Source organism: Callithrix jacchus, chromosome 18 (assembly GCF_049354715.1).
Source record: "Callithrix jacchus isolate 240 chromosome 18, calJac240_pri, whole genome shotgun sequence".
NCBI lineage: Eukaryota > Metazoa > Chordata > Mammalia > Primates > Cebidae > Callithrix > Callithrix jacchus.
The window spans coordinates 51801092-51827318 of record NC_133519.1 but is presented as its reverse complement, the minus strand read 5'-3'; the positions used below and the strand labels follow the sequence as shown (position 1 = coordinate 51827318).

Genomic DNA, 26227 nt, shown 5'->3' with positions numbered 1-26227 from the left:
TCTGTTTGAAATTTTCTTCTCTAATCTCTGTAAAAAAAAGGAATTTTTAAATCAGACTACATTTTCATAAGGAGACTAATTTGCAGACCAAAGTGTGGAAACTCCTACTCATTAATGAGGCCAGCTTTACCCTGATAACAAGGTTTAAAAAAACACATCACAAGAAGAAGAAAAAAAACGATATACCAGTATTTTTATGAATATAGAGATGTAAATCCTTTTAAAACAGTAGCAAACTTAATCCGGCAACATATAAGAAAGGTTTTTATGTTGTGATCAAGAGAGATTTACTACAGAAAGCAACGTTTGTTTAACATCAACTAATCGGTCAATTAACATAAAACATATCAATAGAATGAATACTAAAAATCACGAGGTATTTAAAAGATGCAGAAAAAGCATCTGAAGCAACACCCTTGCATAAGAAAAACACACACCAAAAAAAGAAAAAAACTAAATAAAAAAGGATATTGTCCTAATTTTGCAAAGGGTATTAGGAGAAATCCTCAGCTAACGTCATACCTACTGGTGAAAGACTAATTGCTCTCTCCCTAATAAAATAACAACACAAGGATGTTTGCTCTTGTCATTTGTAGTCAACATTGTACTGAAGTTTCTAGGTAATGCAATTCGTCAAGAAAAATAAATAAAAAGCATGCTGATTAAACAGAAGAAGTGAAATTATGTCCGGATGACATGACCTGTATACAGAACATCCTAAATAAGCAAAGACAGAAACTATTAGAACTAAAAAAAAAAGTTCAATAGGTTTCACATCACAAGTTAAACATACAAAAGTATGTATGTATTTCTATATACTAGAAATGAGCAATCTGAAAATGAAATAATAACAATTCCATTTAGGTTAGCATGAAAAAGAATAAATTATGTGAATATATATTAAAAAAGAAATATAAAACTTATTTTCTGAAAACTGCAAACCATTGTTGAAAGAAATGAATCATTGGCTAAATGAAAAGATGCAATCTCATATCCACAGCTTGGTAGACTTAATATTGTCAAGCTGGCAATATTTACAGATCTGATGCAATCTCTAGCAAAACCCCAGCCTGTTGTTTCAGAAAAATTAGTTTGAAAAAATTATCAAGTTGAATAATTGACACTTTACAAAGATAACACCTGTTATAAAGTAATCAAGATAGTTTGATAATTACATAAAGCCTAGAAACAGATAAATGGAAAAAAATTGAGGTCCAGAAATAAACGCTCACATTTATACTTACTGACTTTCAACAAATATGCCAAGACAATTCAACAGGGAAAATAATAGTCTTTTTAACAAGTGGTACTGGGACAATTGGATAACCACATGTAAAATAATGAATTTCTTTTTCACACCATTTATAACACATTGAAATAGATCCTAAACCTAAATGTGAAAGCTAAAACTATAACACTCGTACAAGTATCATTAACTCATTATTCTGAATAATATCGATTAATTTGTTAAACATAAGCAATATTTTGGTGACTTTAGGTTAGGCAAAGCCTTCTTAACTTGACAATAAAACACAATTCAGAAAAAGTTGGTAAGTTCTAGTTTACCTAAAGTTTTTTTTTTTTTTTTTTTTTTTTTTTTTTTTTTTAACAAAGCTTCAAATGACAGTATAAAGGAAGGGAAAAGAAATGATCTATAGATAGGAGACAATCTTTGTAAATCTTACATATGACAAGGGACCTGTATTTAGAATAAATAAAGATTGTTCCCAAGTTAATAATACAAACTAAATGTTTAAATAGGCCACAAGCTATATCTTTGTAGAAAGTATAAAGTGGCCAATAAATACATGAAATTATGTTCATCATCATTAACTATTAAGGAAATGCAACCCAAAACTCATAGTGAAATATCACTTCACGTTAATTCTATAATAAAAAAAAAATAGAAAAATAGAATTATTGGCAAGAATGGGGAGAAATTAGAAACCTTATACGTTGCTGGTAGGATTGCATCGTGGTGCATTAAAAAATTCTGCATTTCTTCAAAAGCTTTATTGCAAAACAAATTGCTGAGCTACTCATTTTACTTCTGGGTATCTACCTGAGGCAAATGAAAACATATGTCTATACAAAAATGTGTTCCCAAATATACATAGTTACACTATTCACTATATCCAAAAGTGGAAACAATCCAAATATATGTCAACTAATGAATGGACAAATGAAATGTGGCATATTCACATGGCAGAATATATTAATTATTTGGTAGTAAAAAGGAGTAAAATGTTTGTATATCTTATACCATAGATAGATTTTGAAAAATCTCACGAAGAGAAAGGAGCCATTTAAAAAGGACACCATATTATATGAATTATATAAAATGTCGAGAATCAGAGAAAAAATGAAGTGAGTCATACAACTGAAGCCTCTGGTTACTGAGACAGAATGACTGAATTCATTGGATAATAGATAAGAGAAATTGCTTGATGATATGAGCCACCCATTTTTTAACAGCATTGAGAAACATTAAGAATGCCTACTCTGCCATCTGTTCTCCTGATAAGTAAAATCTGGATTAATAAAAACCTTTATATAATAGTACAATTTATGAAATATTAACATATTCCGATTTTTGCCGTCTCTTTCTGATAGTCAAAGTAGCATGTAGTCAATTTCCTGAGATTGCCTGTTTCTCCCTCTTTCTATGCTATTTATTGTGTCACATTTTGTTTTTGATAGTGCCCTTGAACTCCTACTGAAACTTGACATAGCATTTATTGTTCAGTTAAACTTTTAATACCTCTATAAATACTTTTGTTATTTCTTCTTATATTAATATTTTTCCCTTAGTACTGTGGCCCTAATAGGCTATATTTAGTGGTATTGATGAGATGTTATTCAATTGAAAGAGGTTTTGGAAATTCTCTTTGGAAATATTACATTCAAGGACATAAAGAACAATTATATATGCTACAATCACACAGAAAGTTGCTTCCACAACCAAATCTAGAACTTAGTTTACAATTAGTTTGCCTAGCTTCTCTTTAGTCCCAAATATTTTCCATGTTTGCTAGTATCTCTTCCAGGCAGACAGTGTATGTGTACGTGTCATATAACTATCTTTTTTTTTGAGACGGAGTTTCACTCTTGTTACCCAGGCTGGAGTACAATGGCGCGATCTTGGCTCACCTCAACCTCCGCCTCCTGGGTTCAGGCAATTCTTCTGCCTCAGCCTCCTGAGTAGCTGGGATTACAGGCACGTGCCACCATGCCCAGCTAATTTTTTGTATTTTTAGTAGAGACGGGGTTTCACCATGTTGACCAGGTTGGTCTCGATCTCTTGACCTCGTGATCCACCCGCCTCGACCTCCCAAAGTGCTGGGATTACAGGCTTGAGCCACCGCTGCCAGCCCATATAACTATTTTTATTAAAAGTTTGTGGATAGTATTGATTCGTGTTAAACATCTCTAGATTATAAAAGGATTATAAGTTCTTCAACATTGTAAGAATTCAAATTTGTTGAATTAATTAATTCATGAATGGTCAGAGGGGATGACAATTGAGTAGGAAATAAAAATTTAAATTTTAAATAATACCAGTTTTTATAGCAGAAATAGATGATTATTATAATAGAACAAATGGCACAAAGTAAGAATATAAAAAAGAATTAGGAGGAGAGGAAGACAAAAAAATGATGAGCAGCTATTTTTATTTTCTGAAATAAATTACTCAGCCTATTTGATACATTGCATATATTACCTCATTAATTGCATGTAAGAAAAGACAAAATTTATGTAACATTGTCTCACATTATGAAGGAAATGGTTTCAGATATGTCGCTATACACACACACATACACACCATAAAATACGCCCTTTAAAATATGTAATTCAGAGGCTTATATTCTCAAGTTGTATAACCACTGCCTCTATCTAATTTTAGAAAAGTTTCACCACCCCAAAAGAAACTGTATCTGTTACCATCTACTCACCCTTCCCCTTTCCCACTAAGAACAACTGTCGAATTTTCCGTATGTATTGAAATCAACTAGCAATCCTGATAAATTTGACAGACTTAAACAAATAGCACAGTGGCAAATATTTTGACCTCATCAGACTGTTTTATCATTACTAATTATTATTTCTACTTGTTTTCCTGGTATGTGTCCACAACCACAAGTTTAATATTACCAAAGTTTTCCTACGTTTCAAATCTCAAGATATTCTACCTTTCTTCCAGGTCTAATGCTATTACACCTTTTATATTTGCTAGTTGATTTCAAAGAGTTATTTATTACCTTACCTCCTTCATTTACTTGATTTTATTGATAGGGTTTCCTCTGGCTTAACTCCCTTCACTATCTACCTTGAATATCCAAATTCTTCACCATGTCATTTACATATTAATCCAATGAGTCCCACATAATTTTTCTCACACATGTTTTGAAGAATATTTCTCTAGGAAATATAACTCTAATGATAATCAAACAACTTTGAGAAAATAAGTGATTTTTCTTACAAATCTGCTGTTCCACGGACATTCCTATTTAATGAAATTGGCCACTGCAGTGTTTTTCTTTCTCCCCTCATAAATTATTTAATCATTCTTGATTCCTGTCACTCAGTCCATTCAACAAGTTCTGTAAACTTTGTCTTTAATATTTCGTTGATTATTTTTTTATATGCATCTGCCTGCAATAAGATGCAAATCTGATGTGATCAGGGACTTGATGTGTTTAGTTCACTGCTCACTCTCTATGTGTGGAATGCTGCTTGCAACAAAACGGTAAACTAGTAAAATGGTCTTGAAGTTAGGTTGGGCCGTCAGCAACACCCAGTAGTAATAGCCTTTTTCTTTGCCCCAGCTATTGTTGCAGTCTTCAGAATTCTCTCAGGTACCTTCCCATTCTTTAGTTTCTTTGCTTCCATTTAATTGAACTTGCCTTCCTTATTTTAGAATCTATAGGGGCGATGAACTATGAACATAGCCATATAACGTCTGTCAATTCAGAAAACATGGCACTTCCTATAGACTAGCATCTTAAATGCTTAAGATATTATCTCCAAAATAATTTATTTATTTGTAGCTTCAGTTGTCTATTCCTGTATTGTAACAGGAGCCAGATGTTTTTAACAGATGGGACATCTTATATGACCAGAAATCACATGGCCAGTAGCTCATTACCTTATTATATTGTAAAGTGAATTCCCTATTGAGAACAATGCTATGCAACCTGTCATGAAGATGTATAAGTTATTCGATAAGTGCATGGATGGTAATGCTAAAAAAAGCATGCAGAAAAGGAAATTCATATCAAAATGCTGAACAACTGTCTAATTCAAGAAAGACAAATTGTTGGCCTCCTCATAATGAAATGGGTCCAAGTTTTGTCAATCTGCTTCCAGTAACTGTTTGATTATCATATTGAAGAATCAAGTTTTATTGCTTCTTTTTGAAATCTTGAAACTTGGAAAGGTATTTCATGTTTCATATAGGCAATCCTTGCCTGTATTCATTACATTCTTCTGGTGACTTTTTTTGACACAGAAATGTTCCCTTTTCCGGAGTATATTTTTTTACCCTTACTTCAAACCACATCTTTGAGAAAACGTGGATACTAAGGTATATAACTGATTCTTCCCATTGGAAACATATGCCCATTTCAAGGTCATTCATGGGCATGCTGTGCATGATGTAATGGCACTAAAGTGCTTAATTAGGGTATTTTCCAGAAAGTCTTGCAGAGCCCTTTGAAAAGAAGCCTTTAAGTTTTTCATATAAAGTCCAGTGGACACAGATAATTTCTCATAATGTCATAAATACTGACAGAGTGAAGTGTAACTGTGGATCAAGAGGGGCCATGAAAGTTTGAATACTGACCAGTTCCAATTCTGCATGAAGATTGCTCCTCTCTCATTGCCTAAGCATGCTTAGAATCCAGTTTCTAGGCTTAGTCTTCAGACTTTTGTCTACGTTAATTAGAAACAGTTTCCAAATTCTTTGTCTTGAACTTCCTGATTATGTTTGACTTTTGATGGTCGTTTGTTCTCTTCTCCGGTGACTCCATGAGGGGATGCACTCTATTAAGAGATACATAAAGAAACAAGTAAAACGTCATAGGAAATGAGGACAATGTATTCCCTTTTTCAGAAAACAGCCACTGACAAGCATCATGGTCAACCTCATCAGAAGGAAGAGAAGGGAAGGCAGTCTGCAAGGGAGATTTTGTGTGAGCTTTCCATGTGGGCATTAATGCTATCTAAATCATTCTAATTCTGAAGATGTTAATCTTATCCTATAGATGTCCTACTTTTCACATAGCATGCCTAGCAGGACTTGAAATGTAACCGACATTGCATTTGGCAACCCAGCAGGATCAACAGATCAATGTTTGATTTTGGTTTTCAGGTATCTCAGTTTTGCAGCTTCAAGAGATAAGGGATTCTTTTCTCACTGCCACAGAAAATGTCTTGGTTTCTACCTCTGCCTTGAGCCTATTTGAACTTTTATTCTCTTTTTAAAGTTTTCTTATTTTTGAGCCTGCATCCCAATTCATGGTCCTTGATTTCCTTCTTTGTTCACACTGCTGAATGGCAGTCATGATGCAGTCCTCATAATCTTAGAACTCAGTGGATTCTTTATTCCAGATGATCAGTAAAGATAATTTTTATCTTGCTACCATAGAGCAAAGCTTACTACATTCCTATTGGGGAACACAAAGGGGAACATGACTGTTAGCTAACCATGTAATCAATCCAAGATTACCTATATTTTCCTAAGAAACTTTTTTTCTGTCTGGTAATTAAGCCTGTATAATAGTTTCGGGGAGCTGGGAAATGATTTTTAAATGATCTCCATTTTTGTAGTTGAAAATTGGACCCTGCCTCACATTAAGTCTCAACAAGTAGGAAATTCCAGTTGACAAGGTGGTTTGAATATTGGACAAACCAAAGTTACAAATTCTGTACTTCTTTGCAAGATAGATAATATCGTCACTATTCAGAACCTGCTTTCATGTCCTGTCTTATCTTCTACCACTCATTATTATGTGGACTTAATCGTGACTCCTTAAAAATGCCCTGGCCTTTTATGCTTTCTAGTCTTTTCCCATACTGTTCCTTTTATCTTTGAATTCCACTCACTCTCCCTTCAGCCGTTGGCCTCCTCTCTCATCCGTCCACACTCCGCCGTTGGCCTCCTCTCTCATCCGTCCACACTCTGCCGTTGGCCTCCTCTCTCATCTGTCCACACTCCGCCGTTGGCCTCCTCTCTCATCCGTCCACACTCCTCATCTCTGTCTCTCCTTTCTTTCCCACTCTCTTTCCTGTGAGCATCTTAAAATAAAGTTCTATTTTATGTATATTTTGGGATTTCCAGCACATATCACGGTAGGTGGCACATTCTTAGTACTCACCAAGAGTTGAGTGATAAGTATATAGTTGATAAATTGTTTATTTTAATATTGTATTTTAAAATAAAGATGCCGACACCTGTCTAAATTATCTGCTTTATACCAGTTCACACAGGTTAAAAACCTATGTACAGACAATAAGGCCAGTATTGTTTTCATAATGGAAAGATAAACCATCTGTGTACATGGCCTAAATGATAGAACCAGAGACTGCAAGGAACTGCACCAATATCTTTGCACCTGTGGACTTACATTGGTCAAAGTGTATGTAACTGAAAATCTTGGAAAAAGTCATCCAATATTAAGTAGCTTGAAGTACTTATAAGTGACTTACCATTCCTAAATGATATTAAAATCACCCTGTTGGTGGGCAGATTTATTGGGTTCATGGTAGTTATCTCATATAACAATTGTATCTCATTAGCTATTATTCCTATGATTCACCAATGGGGAATGTAGGGAATTATTGATAGTTTCATCATTCATCATGAAAAAAGTGTATACATATATGTATATCTGTGCATATGTATGTGTGTATATGTAATATTTATATATGTGTATGTGAAGTAGAGTATGCATTTAAAAGATTGAAAAAAGGGAAAGATACAGAATGTATACTATACTTCTGTGAAACTGAAAATAAAATCATAGTCATATCAAATTAGATTAACTAGGTTGATTTCTAAGCCGTTATTTATGCATCTTATTCAAACATTTTTAGTATCTCTTACACTATACTACATTTACTATTTACTAGTACTAAAAAGAAGCATATCTCACTATATAATAAATAAATATATATATGTATGTGTATATATATATAAAACATCTAAATGTATATCTATAAAGTTAATGGTTAGGTTTTATATATAAAAATAGATTCATATGTATATACATAGATATGAATGTATATATAAAGCACAGCTACTAGCTTTTCTAAAAAAGTTCAAGCTTTAAAGATCACGTTTTCACTATGTTATTTTAGCATACTAATAGTAAATTATTTTTAGAGGTAATTTTTAAATTTATTTTCCTCTCAGTGAAATATTTTATATTTTAACAGGTTTATTGAGGCGTAATTGACATACGAGAAACTGTACATGTTTAGTGCATGCAGTTTGATAAGGTTGCGCATATGCATACACCCTTGAAATCATGCCACAATCAAAACAGTAAGGATATTCAGCACCTGGAAAAGTTTTCTCTTACTCTCCCTTTTTTAATGGCAAGAAAAAAGCTAACAAAGTTTTGAGTGTACAATACAGTATTGTTAACTGTGGGCATTGTGGTGTACAGCAGATCTCTAGAATGTATTCGTCCTGCATAACTGGAACTTTTTCCTTTTGGTTAATTTCCTATTTCCCCATCTCCCAGCCCTGATAACCACCATTCTACAAATTATATTCTATTCAGTGTTTATATCACAAATTCTTTTTTCATTTGCCCACTGAAAGTCATTTAAATTGTTTCAATATCTTAGCTATTGCAAATCATTGTAGAGTAAAAACGGGAATGCAAATATCTCTTTGAAATTCCGATTTCAATTACTTTGGAGATATACCCAGAAGTGGGATTTCTAGATCATACTGTAGTTGCATTTTTAATTTTTGTGAAACCTCCACAGTATGTTTTATTGCACCATTTTCCATTCCCATTATCAATGTAGAAAGATTCCAATTTCTTTATAACTAACACAATACTAGTTATCTTTTGGGTTCCCTTGTTGGTTTTTATAAGAGCCATCCTAACAGGTGTGAGGAGATATCACAACATGCTTATAACTTGCATTTCCCTGGTGATTAGTGATGTGGAGCACCTTTTCATATACCTGTTAGGTAGTTGTGTGTCATTGGTGAAATATTTATCCAAGTTCTTTTCTCGTTTTTTAAGCTGGATATCTATTTTTTTTTTTTACTTTTTGCAATTGAATTTTAGGAGTTGCTCACATACCAACTGATCTTTGAAAAGGCTGCCAAGCATATACAATGAGGAAAAGGCAGTCTTCAAAAAATGGTTTAGGGGAAATTCAATATTCACAGGAAAAAGAATCACATTGGACTTTTATTCTACCCTATACACAAAAATTAACCCAAAATAAATTAAGGGCTTAAATTCATGATTTAAACTCTAAAAACCTTGAAAACAAACAAGAAAACCTTCTTGATATGAGTCTTGATGATGACTTACTGGATGTGTCACAGCAGCACAGGGAACAAAAGCAAAAATAGATATGTGGCAGCAACCTAAAAGTAAAGTGCTCTGCACAGTGAGGGACCACAGAGTGACGTCATACGGAGCAGGAGATATTTGCAAACCCTAGCGTTTTTCTGTTTGAACCTCGTTTATCCCACTGTAAACACGGATACCACCTCTAATATTTTAAAATGTTAGAAGTAAATTAGGTACATCACTTATTTCGTGTAGCCCATCACTTTTAATTTCACTTGGAAAACAATGAAAAATACCTGTACCCCTTCTTGACATCACCCAGCTAAATCTCCAACCTCATTCCAAACTATTTCCCCTCACGCACTTTGTTTCCCCACAGTGAACTTCTAGAACCTGCGCTTTCTTTGCGAAGTTAATTGTTCTCCCTCCGCATAACAACTTCATCCAGCCCCTGCCCTAAGAAAATTCACTGAACTCTAGCATGGCTTCTGCTGCCTAAGGCTATATCCCTAGGATGACTCCTACGCCCCTTTAAAATGTCTGCTAGAGAAAGTTCACCTCTGTCAGGAAAATCTTCGTTTATTTTATCCAGCATGTGATGTTAGGCCCCGTATTTGTTCTCACACTGCTGTAAAGAACTATCTGAGATTGGGGAATTTATGAAGAAAAGAGGTTTAATTGACTCACAGTTCCGCAGGCTTTAGTGAAACTTACAATCATGGCAGAAGGTGAAGGGGAAGCCAGCACATCATATGGGGGAGAGAGAGAGAGAGAGAGACACACACACAGAGAGAGACTGACTGTTAAATAACCAGATCTCGGGAGAACTCACTGTCTTCAGAACAGCAAGGAAGAAATCCACCCCCATGATTCAATCAGCCCCTCTTCCAATGAAGATCACAATTCAACGTGAAATTTTGGTGGGGTCACAAAGTCATACGATATCAGACCCTGAATTCCCTTTCTTAGAGCATTTACTATAAAGGGCTTACAATATAAATATGCATCTCTTACAACTCAGATTCTCTCAAGGCTCTGAGAGAAATGTGCTTGGCATGTAATCATCAGGTAGGTGAGGGCCTTTGATTCTCCGTCTTTGTGGGAGGACAGAATCCCAGCTGCATCAACTGCCAGGTAGCAGATACACCTTCCCTAATTGCATTTGCACTGACCAGCCCTTCAAAGCTACTCACTCTGCTGACTCTGCTGAGATCCCTGTTCTCTCCACTCCCTCTTTTTTCATTTAAAATGCCCAAGTCACCTCTGTATAAATCAGGGAAAAACAGCACTTTCCTCTACTGTCAGCAGTTATTGAATTAAATGTTTCTACTGGTATAACAAATGTACAGCTGTGTGGTTTTTTTTTAGACTATATGGACAGCTAGGCAAGTCATGAGGAACTAAAGTCATTTGTTGCTGTTTTTCTCCATTAGTATCCAAGTGTCTCAACATACAGATTATAAAGTGACATGTGCTAAATTGTGATTGCAAAGTCACAATCACTAAATAGGTATTAATTTGGAAAACAAAATAAGTACATTTTAATCATTAATTTTTTTCTTTTTGCTTATTGTATATTCTTAAGTAAAATAACCCACATACTAAAGCTTTTTTTGAATATTGATTGTCAAATTTTAAGCTTTTTTCCATTTCAGACTATAAAGATACCACTAAAAACATCATTGAGTGTTGTTCTCTAAATGTAGTTCGATAAATACAGTTACGTGTACATTAGGGCTACCTGTTTCTGGCCTTTTGCTTGTGTGAATAAAACTTAAAATAATATTAGATTTTATTGGAATGTTAAATCTCACTAATGGCACACATTGAAATTTAGATCAATTGGAATATTTTCTTGTATTTGTTCACCTTACCACTGCTTAATTCAACACTTTATAATTTCTACCTATTTAGTGTATATTCTATAGAAACAAAAGACATATACATATAAACATTAATTTTATACTGTCATTTTACCTGTTAAAAAGTTTTATCTGTTGTGTTATTACGTCTTAATTTTGCTTATCTGTAAGTTAGGTAAAAGGTGACTTTCAGTTTAAATATTTCAGAGCTGCGTGTGGTGCCTCACACCTGTAATCCCAGCACTTTGGGTGGCTGAGGCAGGAATATTGCTTGAGCCCAGGTTTTGAGACCAGCCTGGGCAACATGGTGAGATCTCATCTCTCAAAAAAATTAAGATATTAGCCAGCCTTGGTGGCATGTGCCTGTGGTCCTAACCACTCAGGAGACTGAGGCAGGAGTATCCTTTGAGCCCAGGAAATTGAAGGGGCAGTGACCCATGATCACAGATTATACCATAGCCTGGGCGACACAGAGACCCTCTCCAAAATATATCTACGTAATAATACTACACACACACACACACACACACACACACTTCATAATGTAATGAATATAAATGGATAATATTTAAAATATTAGGCAGATTAATGGGTGCATATATACAATCTGCGAGAAAAAATGAAATCTGTTTGATAGATCAGTAATATGATGGTAATTTACAATAATCTGTTGTATGTTTCAAAATAACTACACGAGAATAATTCAACTGTTTCTAGCATAAAGAAAGGACAAATATTTAAGGCAATGGATATCCCAAATACACTGATTTGATCTTTACAAATCATATAAATATGTAAAATTATCACATATACACCAAAACATGTATATGTATGTGCTTATATATATAATATATATAGAAAACATATATGGCATATGCAAAGACAAATGCTTCTAAGTTGCCTTTATATAAATCTGCTATAAATCACAATGTATGAAAATACATTTTTTCTAAGTTTCAAATATAAAAAATTAAGTTATGTTAATCATAAGCATCCATAATTATTAATCAAAATTTCATATTAACTTGAAATAATATTTAACGAAGTTAAAAAATCATGTCTGAAAACAAAGTAAATCTAAAATGCTATAATAAAATTTCATGAACATTATTAAATGTAAGACCAGTTTTAGTGACAATACAGTAACGTAAACCATTATATCTTTATTGTACGATAATAAAAATAGAGATGAAGTAATAAAGACGTAAACTAGTTCTGATGAACTCTAAACAATGCAAGAAAAGATAAGAAAAGTAAAATCGAATTAAACTACATTTCTTTTTTTAAATTTATTTTTTATTGTCCCTTAGGTTATGGGGTATATGTGCAGATCATGCAGGATTGTTGCATAGGTACATACATGGTGAGGTGGTTTGCTGCCTCCATCCCACTCAATTATATCTGCCATTTCTCCCCATGTTATCCCTCCCCAAACTCCCCACCCCTAGCTACCCATTGCTTAGCCCCCTCACCACAACAGACCCCAGTGTGTGATGCTCCCCTCCCTGTGGCTATGGGAATATGCAGTGTTTGATTTTCTGTTTTTGTGTCAGTTTGTTGAGAATGATGGTTTCCAGATTCATCCATGTCCCTACAAAGGACACGAACTCAACATTTTTTATGGCTGCATAGTATTCCATGGTGTGTATGAACCACACTTTTCCTTGTCCAGTCTATAATCAGTGGGCATTTGAGTTTGTTCCAGGTCTTTGCTATTGTAAACAGTGCCGCAATGAACATACGTGTGCATGTGTCTTCATAATAGAACAATTTATAATTCTTTGCATATATACCCAGTAATGGGATTGCTGGGTCAAATGGAATTTCTGTTTCTAGATACTCGAGGAATCACCACCTTGTCTTCAACAATGGTAGAACTAATTTACACTCCCACCAACAGTGTAAAAGTGTTCCTATTCTCCAATCCTCTCCAGCATCTGTTGTCTCCAGATATTTTTAATGATCGCCATTCTAACTGGCATGAGATGGTATCTCAATGTGGTTTTGATTTGCATGTCTCTAATGACCAGTGATGATGAGCATTTTTTCATATGTTTATTGGCCTCATATTTGTCTAATTTTGAGAAGTGTCTGTTTATATCCTTTGCCCACTTTTGAATTGGTTTGTTTTTTTCTTATAAATTTGTTTTAGTTCTTTGTAGATTCTGGATATTAGCCCTTTGTCAGACAGGCAGATTGCAAAAACTTTTTCCTATCCTATTGGTTACTGGTTCACTCTAATGATTGTTTCCTTTGCTGTACAGAAGCTCTGGAGTTTAATTAGATCCCATTTGTCTATTTTGGCTTTTGTTGCCAATTCTTTTGGTGCTTTAGTCATGAAGTCCTTGCCTTTGCCTATGTCCTAAATGGTTTTGCCTAGGTCTCCACTAAAAATACAAAAATTTGCTGGGTGTGGTGGTGTGCCCCTGTGATCCCAGCTCCTCAGGAGGCTGAGACAAGGAGACAAGGGTTCAAGGAGAATCACTTGAACCCGGGAGGTGGAGATTTCAATGAGCCAAGATTGCTACACTGCACTTCTGCCTGGGGACAGAGGGAAACTCTGTCTCAAAAAAAAAAAAATTTATTTCCTTAAATGTCGAATTACATAAACAATGAAAAACAAGATTCATTTTTAATGTTAAGAACTTTAAAGAAAAAAGACTATTCAAGATAGTTGCCAATTAAAATGTAGATATGTAACTGACTTCTAAGTATACTCTGTCAACTTTTAGAAATTTTTGCATGTTGAAACTCAGCAAGCTATATTGATGTGCACAAACCAATGGTAAGTGAAATTAGCACCTACATTCCTGTTTTATGCTGGAAGAAATTGACTGTCCTCTGCATTCTTATTATTCTTCAATTCAAATTATTTAACTTTTAGCAAGTGTCATAAACATGCATAGTATCTTAAGCGTTCTTAGTAATGCATAAGAAGGCAGTGAAGATTAGATTTGTGTAGATATTGCAGCTATTATTTTGCCAGATTTTAAAAAAAGGTATAATATTACTTCATAGTAATATACCTTATGATAGTAATTTTTATTATGTACTAATTAAACTTTTTCTATTAATGCTCTCAAAAGACAAGATCATTTCTGGTCAATGAGACATAATACTAACAAATTAGGTAAAATTCAATTAATTCAAATACTTTTCTTAATCAAAAATTATTCTAACTTTCTTATTCACTCTTTGAAACAACATGCATTTTAGTTTACTTAGGACATATTGCCTCTAACTAGAAATGTGCTTATCTATCAATTTGCTTATTCCATACCTGGAGTCAATCGCACCAGAGTATGTCCCAAGAAGCTTCAGAAAATCATATCTAATATTAACTTGTATAGGTCATAAAAGTTAGTATTAGAATAAAGCATGACATCATAGTATATCTTATTCATGAAGCCCTAAAATATTACTTGATTAAGAAAATTTATATATTCAAGGACTGATTTAAATTGATGAATTATAATTAAGTAGTTGCTTTGATTAATGCAAAGAGAGAAAGTGGACTTTTTTCCTAGTTTTCTGTTTAAGTTGACCATAGTGTTCTGTGGACAGAAAATAAAATTCTTAAATTAAAAAAGTAGACAGTTATGTTTATTGATAAAAAGCTATATATTTAAAAATAAAAATCATTTTAGTGTTTTGAGGAAATAGAAATATATGGAATTCAACCTAATATTACAAGTTACTGAGCACAAAGCTAGAAATTTTATAATTGTTACCTCACTTGAACATCAAAATAAGACAAAACAACCCTACAATATAAATACTATTTTACTAAAGAAAGTGAAGTCAAGTACTTTGGGTTCTAAATTCAAAATCTGATGGGAATCTTCAATTAGATTACCATAATATTCTCCTATTTACCTTTCTGTATATTCCTTTTCCTTTTTCTTTACCCACATGACAGCCAGAGTCATTTTAAGGGTTAGAGTATGTAGTTGAGGAACAATTAAAGTTTTGTTGTCTCTGTTATGAATTCAGCTCCATAAGAATTTTTGTTGACTTCACATAAAATAAGTGTTTTCCTTCTTAAAATCCCATCCTATGCCACACAATCTTTGCTGATTTGATTATAGTTGTCTATTCTCATTGTATTATGTACCATAATTAAATATTGAAAAAAATGTAGCAGAAAATAGTTAGAAATAGTTAAAATGAACAGCATTATTTCTTAGAAACATCTTTGGCTAAGAGAAGTAATTAACTGGTCCAAGCATATTTATGTAAGCTTTTCAAATCAGCTATTTTGGACAGGGTCTTAGAAGGAAACCTTCTGTAAGAGTTCCTTTTTCTCTGCATCCTTGCCAACCTTTGTTAACTTTTGTCTTTTGATAACAGTAGTCTTAACTGGCTTGAGATGAAACCCCATTTATGTATTTATTTGCATTTCCCTGATTAGTGATGTTGAACATGTTATGATTGTTCGCTGTGTGTATATCTTCTTTTGACAAGTGTCTGTTGAGATAATTTGCCCTTTTTTAATAATCAGATTTTTTTTTGTTGATGGTGGTTGATTTGCTGTTGAGTTGTTTGAGTCCCTTCTAAATACTAGTTATCAATTCCCTGTCAAACGGATAGTTTGCAAATATTCTCTCCCATGCTGTAAATTGTCTCTTCACTCTGATGATTTTTCCCTTTGCTGCACATTAGCTCTTTAATTTGATGTAATTCAATTTGTCTATTTTTGTTTTTACTACCTATGCTTTTGAGGTCTTACCAAAAATATCTTTGCCCAGACCAATGACCTTAGCATTTCTCTAATGTTTTATTCTAGTAGTTTCATAGTTGCAGGTCTCACATTATGGTATTGATTCCATTTTAGGTTGATTTTTGTATAAGAGAGAGGAATCTAGTTTAATTCTTTTGCATACAAATATTCAGTTTTCCTAGCACCATTTATTAAAGAGGCTTTTTTCCAATATATACGCTTGGTACCTTTGCTAAATATCAGTTGGCTGTAAATCTGTGGATTTATTTCTGGATTCTATATTCTGTTTCATTGGTCTGTGTGTCTAGTTTTAGGTTTTTGCCTGTACCATGCTGTTTTGATTACTATAGCTTTGTGGTATATTTTTAGGTCAGCTAGTGTGATGCTGCCAGTTTTGTTCTTTTTGCTTATTTTGGCTATTTAGAATCTTTTTTGGTTTCATATACTTTTTTTTGGCATTTTTGGTTAGTGTGTGAACCAGTACAGTCACTATGAAGAACAGTACAGAGTTTCCTCAAAAAAAACCTACAAATAGAACTACCCTTTGAACCAGCAATCTCACTCCTCAGCATTTATCAATGCACTTTACGTGGGTGACAGCTTCATTTGTACTCCAGACCTCACTAGCATGCAACACCTTTCCAACAAACCTGAACATCTATCCTCTGATTTGAAAATAAATATTGAAGAAAATAAAGACATTATTTAAAAACTGCCAAAAAGGACACAAAGGAAAGGAAAACAGTGTTACTGGAAAGACATCTGCACCCCTGTGTTTATTGCAGCACTATTCACAATAGCTCAGATATGATATTGACCTAATTGTCCAACAGCAGATGAATGGATAAATAAAATGTGGTTGTATACATAATGAATATTAATCAGCTATAAAAAAAGAATGAAATTCTGTCATTAGCAGCAACATGGATAAAACTGGAGGCTATTATGTTAAGTGAAACAAAGCCAGGAAATGAAAGTTGAACACAATATGTTCTCATTCACATGTGGAAGCTGAAAAAGGTGATTTCATAAAAGTTAGCAGTAGAACACAGGACACTGGAGGTGGGAAAGGTTAGGGGAAAGGGAGAGATTGGGAGAAATCTGTTAAAGGAAACAAAATTACAGCTACATAGGATGAATACATTTAATGTTCCACACCACTGTAGGATGACTGTAGTTAACAATAGTGTATAATACGATTTTGAATAGCTAGAAGCCTGCTGAATGTTTCTAACACAAATATGATAAAAGAAGATAATGATATCAGACTGCCACATGTGTATTTATGCAACAATCTTGCATGTTCTTCACATGTACCCCAAAACCTAAAATGCAATAAAAAGAAGATAATGATATGAGATAATGATAAATTGAGATATTGGATATGCTAATTACACTGACCTGATCATTATCCATTATATATATATAGAAACATCTTTATGTACTCCATAAATGAGTGCAATTATTATGTGTCAATTAAACATAAAAGAAAAGGCTCTATAGATTAGACAAAATGGGGACTATGATTTCTTTCTTCCTTGCTTTCCTTGAGGACATTAATCACGTTTAACTATTTAACCCCAAGTACTATCATTTCAGTGAGGGAGAGATAAAAAGCAAAACCAAGAACAATAAAACTAACATCGTGTCACAAAAGTTCTCATTTGCTTAGACTTTCGTTTTTCTTTTGGGAATCCGTTCCTGAAAGTTGAATTAATATATGCTAAAGTTCATGGCATATTAGCATAATTATTCTGTACAAGTTGTCATTTTTGTTTTCAATTTTTAATTTTGCCTTCTAAGTGCATCCCTGCTCTCATTCTTTACAGATGCTGTTTCTATCTTTTAATATTTATGTTAACTTTTGACATATGTGGTATTGTTACTATGAATATGCCTTTTTAAGATTTGCATAATGGTATTTTGTTACAATCTTTGCTCTGTTCTGTTTCCTATTTTATGATCTATACATATATAGTGGCTTTTAACCATAAAAGTTGTGTTTTGTTTACACCACACTTTTAATACTTCTCTAATTATGAACATCTAGTGTTTTTCAATTGTTGCCTGCCATATACTTCCTTAAAATAAATGTTTTTGCTCATATCTCTTTACATATCTGTCTAGTTTTTCTTGACCATGAAATTTCTGGGACGTGGACTACGTGTACGTTCAATTTTCTGGATAATGCTTACCATCTCAACACAAAACAAAATATTTGTCTTTATTACATGCTCTACCTTTGTCAATTTGGTGGCATCATCTGCAGTGACCTAGAAATGTTGGGCCAAAAATACAGAAAATACTTGGCCTTGCAATGTTAGAGGGTCACATGGCTATTTATGCCTCACAAGCAGAAAGCATCCAGACCTGAGGGGGACCAGGTTTGCTAGAGGAAGAGGAGCTTAGAAGGAAATTTGTCAAATGCATACTTGTTTTTAGTGTAATTGATCCAATTTTAACTTCATATTCTATTGAGAATTTGAGAATTGCCTTTCTTTGGGAAAACAAGAAAAAGAGGACCTTTTCTTTTTTTAATTAGAAGAACAGAATTTTTCATAGCACGAAAAAAAATACAATGCCAGATTTAAATTAATTATGGAAGGGGAAGTAGATTCTATATAACACCTTTACATATTGATTTTGTATGTAAAGTTTGATTAATATTTGAAAACCAAACTTAGAAGTTTAGATTTTGCATTTTAAGTGATTGAGAACTATTAAATATGTTTTAATAGAGGCATGGAATAATTATAACCCTATTCAATTGGATATGCTTGAGAACAGTTCTGTTTCCATACATTTGGAGAATTATATTAATAGATTTATATTCCATACTCCTCATAAAGATTGCAAAAACATGTATTAAAGAAACAAGCACTGCTCACTTTTATTTTCCAAGCATATAAATCTGTTGCTAAGAATAAGCATTAACATTTTGTCCTAAGTGGACATTCAAAGGGATTTTCTTAGGACTAGGGCTGTGGCTTGGATCGGGAGTTGGGAACATCTGGGTGGGGAAAGAAGGCGACTTTGGGGGAACCAAAAATATTTGGGTGAAATGGTCAGGTAGTAGTTTCTTTCTAACAAAATACCAAATGTTTGGAGAACGTGAAGCAGTGAGGCTTTTTATGCTGATTGTTTACTGCAGAGTCTTTTGGTCTTTTCTCCACAAAGCATGAGAAAATAATCATCGAACTACTGTTACTTTTAAAAATTTTATACATGACTTGAGAAGTAGAGCATATTGATGTTATGGTTTAACAAATTTACCACACATATTTTAATGTTTATAAGCTTATACACCTGTTTATAAAATGCTTAGTATACTTATTTAGTATAGAAACACTATCTTGTTTGTAAGATGTCAGTACATCAATATTACATACTTATGAGAAAAATTAAAGGATGCATCGCATTTATGTTGTGGCCTATATAGTCCAAGGTGTATTAGATAATTCGAATGATAAGGTAAATATTTTAGCTGTTTTTCTCATAGCATTAATCAAAAGGATGGTTTTATTTCTCACTGTTACACTGAAATTAAGGAAGACAATCATCTCTAAAAATAATGTAAACACTGGCCAGGTGCAGTGTCTCATGTCTGTAATCCCAACACTTTGGGAGGCTGAGGCAGGTAGATCATGAGATCGGGAGATTGAGACCATCCTGGTCAACACAGTGAATCCCCGTCTCTACTAAAATATAAAAATTAGCTGGGCATGGTGGCATGTGTCTGTAGTCCCAGCTACACGGGAGGCTGAGGCAGGAGAATCACTTGAACCCAGGAGGTGGAGGTTGTGGTGAGCCGAGATTGCGCCACTACTCTCTAGACTGGGCAACAAGAGTGAAACTCTGTTTAAAAAAAGAAAAAGGAAGGAAGGAAGGAAACAAAGAAGGGAGAAGAGAAAAAGAGGGAGGATGGACATAACTGCTCTTTCTGTTTCCCTAAAAGGGAAAATTTCTGAAAAATACCTATTTAGGTAGAAAAATTTTCTGTAATACTTGTTTTGATATTCTTTTGGTATAATTTATTTTATTCCTAGTTAATACTTTATAATAACTTGCAGTGTTCGACTCTTTGCCATTATTTTGTACTTTTTTGCATTTTGCTATTATTTGTATAAGATGCAGCTTTTGTCATTTTGAACACCAGTGGCTATAACTAACACAAGATCACCTGAGTGTAATGGTACCAGATATTGGAAATTTAAAAATAAAACTAGAGAGAAGTAAATTTCAGTGAAATAAGCACATTGTTTACTCCTAAGCCTTAGCATATGTATCACTTTATACTCCGCCTAATTTTTTATTTTTGGGGGCATAATCATGAGCCCTTCAGTATTAGCGGATATTACTATGAAGGGAATAGAAACAATTATCTGATAGTGAGAAGCTAGAAAATGGTTACTATGTAGAAAGAAAGAAAGGTGTAATAAGCAAAACATGAAAACAAAGTTAATTTTGGTCAAAGATTTGGCCAGCAAGCCCATGAGCCCCTAGAAGATCCTGAAGTACTTACTATCTTCAGCAGTATCCTAGACTTTTAATGTGTTCATATTGTACATAGAATTCTGGGAAAAAAACTGGGAGGCAACTTGAAATATTTATGTACTATAGTCTCATAATACAAGCAAGTAAAATAATTGGTAATGCCTTTTACATGATGTAAACAAAACTGAATAAAAATAAAATATTGCAGGCAGTGAAAGCTTCATTTGGAAACAAGATCTGTCTTTCCAAGTATTTGGCAGCACTTAAAAGAAGCAAAGCAACTTAAATCAAATAACCTAAGGAGTATTATCAAAGGAAAAATAACCATCTCGTATTTATGCATGGAGCATAATGAACTGAAAAACACAATAAAGCAAATACATTAGATTAGCATAATTTTATTTCACTACTTAAATTTTTAAGTTAAAAATTGGTTTTGTTTCAATTACTGCAGTCTCCCTGGGTTTTACACATTTTATTTCAAATACATGCTTGTGTTTAAATTTGGTACTGTTTCTTATTTTTAACATGGATAGTTATTGTGATTATTATATGGTGACTTTTAAGTCTGCAGCAATTGAAAGATTACTCATAATTATGTTTGGCCAATGTAGACAACTAACACATATAATAGATTTAATCTCCTTTCATTAGTAAGGAGATTAAATTTTGATGTCATTACACATCAAAAATACTTGACCAAACTTTCCTACTTTATATAGAATAATTGATCTACATAATCTTAATAAAAATAGGTTTTTGTTATTAAGCATCCTTTGTCCCAAATTCTACTATAAGAAAGGCATATTCTTGAAATCAATTTTTCCTCTGTTCTCAGACATAAGCCATAGAGTATTTCAAATAAAAAAGAAAACTATAACGTTTTTCTTTGTAACATTTGGATTTTGAAAGAAATTTAGGCATACCAATTCTGGAAGAAAAATTCTCCCACAATAATATGCAACAAATAAGTTATTAATGTTATATATTGAGTGAGTCTTTTAGTAACCGTAGAAATTTAAACAAAGACCTGAAAGCTAGGCACTTTATTTTTTCTTATGGACTGCTAGGGATCACGCCAACAATAATGCTAAACATTTTTTTTAATGTTAAATTACCATGTTTAACACTAATTTTCATACATCTTCCTAGAATGGTGACTTACAGCTAATAAATATTAATTAAATGAAGCAACTGAAAATATACTATTAAAGATAGTGTTCTATGCAGTATCATCCAAATGTCTCAACTTTAAATAGTTAAAAAGGTCATCAATTTTGTATGCCCTAGAGACTGTTATATTAAACAGCAGCACCACAGTCTAACAATAAAAATTATATAAAATCTCTATATATTAATGTTTAATTGGTTTAATTTGCCGTATACATTCTGACTTAATGTGCTAGATATAGCAAAGTTTAAAGCTCTCTGGCAGCTAGCAGCACTTGTCAGGTTTTTTTTTTTCTTCTTTGTGACCTTATTAATTAGATAGCTAGAATTGTGGATATAAGAGGAGATATGGTATAAGTTGTTTAGTTAAAGTTAATTCAAATAAGGTTCGCTAGAAAAAATAGTTTCTATATTCATTAGGTACCACAGGCATCTGGTGTTAATGACTCTAGACCAGTCATATGAAATATAGTCATCAGTATAATGAAAGAATCTCCTTTTTAATTGTTAAAAATTATTAACATTTACTAAATTCTGACTATGTTTCACCCCCAGTGCTACTTAGCTTACAGGTGTTATTCATTTAAGAATTACAAAGCCCATAAGTTAGGTTCTATGATTATTTTAACTTTAGAGACAGGGAACCAGAGGCAAAGAGAGCTTTACTTATTTTCCTAAAGTTCACCTAGCAAGTGGTTGAATCTTGATTTGAATTTGGACAGTTTGTGGCTAAAATCCTCACTTTTCACCACAATGCAGTTTGCATTACACTGAAATAAAAGGAATATGAAAGAAGAACAAAAATACTTTGAAGCAAATTAATCAATGAAATTTTGAGGATTATGTTATTTTCACATTGTTTAAACCTAAGTAAATCTGTTGTGAACATTTCGCAAAATTTGAAATTCTGTGGAAACAGTTCTGTTTTTTTTTTAAATAAAACTCTCCATCACAAGTTTAGAAAGAAAAAAGCACAATATATTCTGTGAACTAGAATTATAAGTATTGAAAAATTCACCTGTATACAGACCAGAAGGAATGCATAGATAGGTTAACTACCTAGAAACATTGACAAAATGATTTTGAAAGTTCATATATTTTATTACTAGATTTCAATGAAAAATTAACAATGAAGAGAATTATCAACTTTATCTTGGAGAGGAGTACTTACTTTTTACTTTAATTATAATAATTTCTCCACATCTAAGTATTGTCCTTTTCAATTATAAGCCTCATGGTAAAATTTTAATACTGTTTTGCAAGAATCCTATTGTTTCCCTAGTCTTAGATTTCTGAGGAATCTACCTACAGTTTTCCACAGTGGCTGTACTAACCTACATTCTCACTGGCAGTGCATGCATGCTCTTCTTTTTCACTATCGTCTGCCATTTTGTCTTTTTGATGATACACAGTTTAACTGTGGTGAGATGATGCTTCATTGTAGTTTTGACTTGTATTTCCCTAATGATTAGTGGCATGGAGCTTTATTGTACATATATTTGTGAGCCATTTTTATGTAATCATTTGATAAATATTCAGATGTTTTACCCATTTTTAATCAGGTTGTTTGGTTTGTTTTTGCTACTCAGTTATTAGAGTCCTTTGTTCTAGTTGTTCATCTTCCGTCAGATAGGTATTTCGCAAATGTTTTCTCCCATTCAACAGACTGACTCTTCAGTCTGTTGATCGTTTCCTTTGCCATGAAGATATGTTGTAGTTTGATATAACTTTGCCTATTTTTACTTTTGTTGCCTGTGTTTTTGAGGTCTTATTCAAAAATATCCTTCCCTATACCAATTTCCTGGGGCAAGAAAAGAAAGACCTCCCCTCCCTCATCTTTATAATTTATTCTTAGGAATCCTGAGTCAGATTATTATCTCCCATGCTCTCTGTCAGTTAGGCTTTTCCTGCCCCCAGTTACTACTGTTTCGTTTCTAATTATGGTAATTCATCTACCTGCTCTCTTGATATGTAACTGCCATCATCTGAACTCTGTTGTTAAGAGGTCCTACTTTCCATATTGCTATAAATTAGTCTAGTTCTGCTATTGCATCTTCCCCCTTTAGCTCAGGGAGCAAAGGAAAAATTTTGGAGTTATTTGTAATGTTGGTAATCCTTTCATAAGAACATTCTTTCTTGCTTCTGTGCCCTTCTGTGGAACACAGTAATCTTGTGGGTCTTCTAGACTTACATAACGTATCCCCTTCAGCATGCTTACTTTCCCAAGCCTTTTATCTCTTACTCCACCATGACTCACGACAATTTCAGCGTACCTCCAATACCAAATGTGCACTGTTATTTTTCCATACTTCTAGGAGCCATCTTAGCAATGTGTTTGTATCATTTTCCAGTTACTCAGCAGGGTGTTCCACCCCAAATTCTATGAGTGTGCTTTCAAATCAATAAATAGTTCCTTATTCACCATTATATTCTACCCACTTGATGCAATTCAATTCCATGAATAACTGGCTTGTTTTTGCCAGTACATACTGGTTAGATTCTGTAGGTAATTTGAGATATAGTTAATTTGTTCTTTTATCAGGCTGAGCATTTATACAAAGAGGTTATGCTGATACTTAAAACCCTAGTCATTGACTTAGCGGAGAGGAGAGAAGGTGAGAGCAGACACTAGGTCAAAGTTTTCTTTCTTTATTCTATATATGAGGACCTTATATATTTTCCAACTAATGCCCTGACTTAGTCATAGCAGACTTACCTTGGTAGAGATTTTAACCTTCCTGAGATCTGCTCTTTTTATTATTAGGCCAGGAGCATATCACCCAGATTTCTCTTCCCTCCAGCTTCAACAGGTGAGAGCCTCTTTAAATCCTGCCAAGGAGGCCTTCTGAATTTCACATTTAGCTATTAGTAGCTGATAAATTATTCTCAGCCTTTTCATATTGTTTTTGCAAATGCATCATTAAACTAAGCAATAGCCTCTTAATCCCGTTGTCCTTAATGTTTCCCCTTATATTTCTCCAGTGCCTGATACATTGGACCCACTAGCAAATTTCCACTGGAATTCCAGCTTATCTTAACACTGCTAAAAGAAAAATTATAATGGCAATGCTGCCTGTGCCATCAACATTTTCTCTGTCACTTAAAATGATGTTATTGTTGCCAGCAAGTTAGTAAGTGATCCAACTTCAAAGTTACATCTTTTTCATCTTTTTAGAGGATGAATTTGGAATAGATTTGGGCAGAGGCAGAAATTGGACTAAGATGCAATTCCAAAAAAAGATCTATGCTGACCCTACAGTTAGCTTGGAAGCTAAGAAAACCCTTTAAAATAGCTCCATTTTCAGTAAGCAGGATGGTCTTCATACTCCCACATTACACACTGAGTGTGGGCTTCCCAGGAAGAAGTGGTTTTGGTGAAATGCCTTCCTTCAGAGATGGCACTTTCCAAGGAAAGGCTGAGGGAGGATTGCTATTATCTCTCCAGGTCATAGGGAAATAAACTCTCAGCCCTAAAGCTAGCTATAGTGATGCATCAAATAATGCACCTCACAGAGAGTTAAAGAGGGTGTCTAGCGCCAGGTGCCATGTCTCATGCCTGTAATCCCAACACTTTGGGAGGCCGAGGCGGGCGATCACAAGTCAGGAAATTGAGACCATCCTGGCTAACACTGTGAAACCCTGCCTCTACTATAAATACAAAAAATTTAGCCGGGCGTGGTGTCACACACCTGTAGTCTCAGCTACTCAGGAAGCTGAGGCAGGAGAATCGCTTGAAATGGAGGAGGTTGCAGTGAGTGGAGATCAGGCCACTACACTCCAGCCTGGGCGACAGAGCAAGACTCCATCTCAAAAAAAAAAAAAAAAAGGTTTCTAGGAGGATACATATAGTACTGGCATAAGGAGAAGAAAGGGTAAGTATGTGTTCAGTTTTACTATCTTTGTTTCAAAGTTAGTTGTGCAGTATCTGTTTGTTTATGTACCATGAGAATTAGGTCTCACTTAAGATCTTGACAGAGAACCTTGGCTGAAGATAGAGATTTTATATTTACAGAATGTAATAATCGATATTGTGGTTTAGGTAAATTGAACTAGGAACAATTCACAGACAAATAGTACCCTAGTGCGCACTAATATTTAAACATGATGAAAGAAGTGCGTTGGAATATAAATGTGAGGTGGCAGGATAGTTATAGACAAAAAAAACACACAAACATTCAAATTCCAGAACTTTAACATTAAAACAAAAGTTATAATTCACTTTGATATTTACGTAATAGCTCTTCTGTGGTGTTTTAATGAATTTGTTTAAATTAGAGTAAATGAATGACAAGATATACATTGCAATTTGAACTAACATTTTTTAGGGGAGTACTTTGAAAAATAAATCTCCTTAAATATTTTATTTTTAAAAAATTTCTGTACTTCAGATTGATTCCCTAGTCTATAGCTTTATAATAAAAATTATGCCAGGGATTCAT

The 26227-nt window shown here is 33.7% G+C and overlaps 1 protein-coding gene across 1 annotated transcript in view; it reads left to right on the top strand.

The window, feature by feature from the left end:
• Positions 1-26227, top strand: part of LOC118149120 (uncharacterized) — a 353134-nt gene that overhangs the window by 135583 nt on the left and 191324 nt on the right. The window lies entirely within an intron of this gene.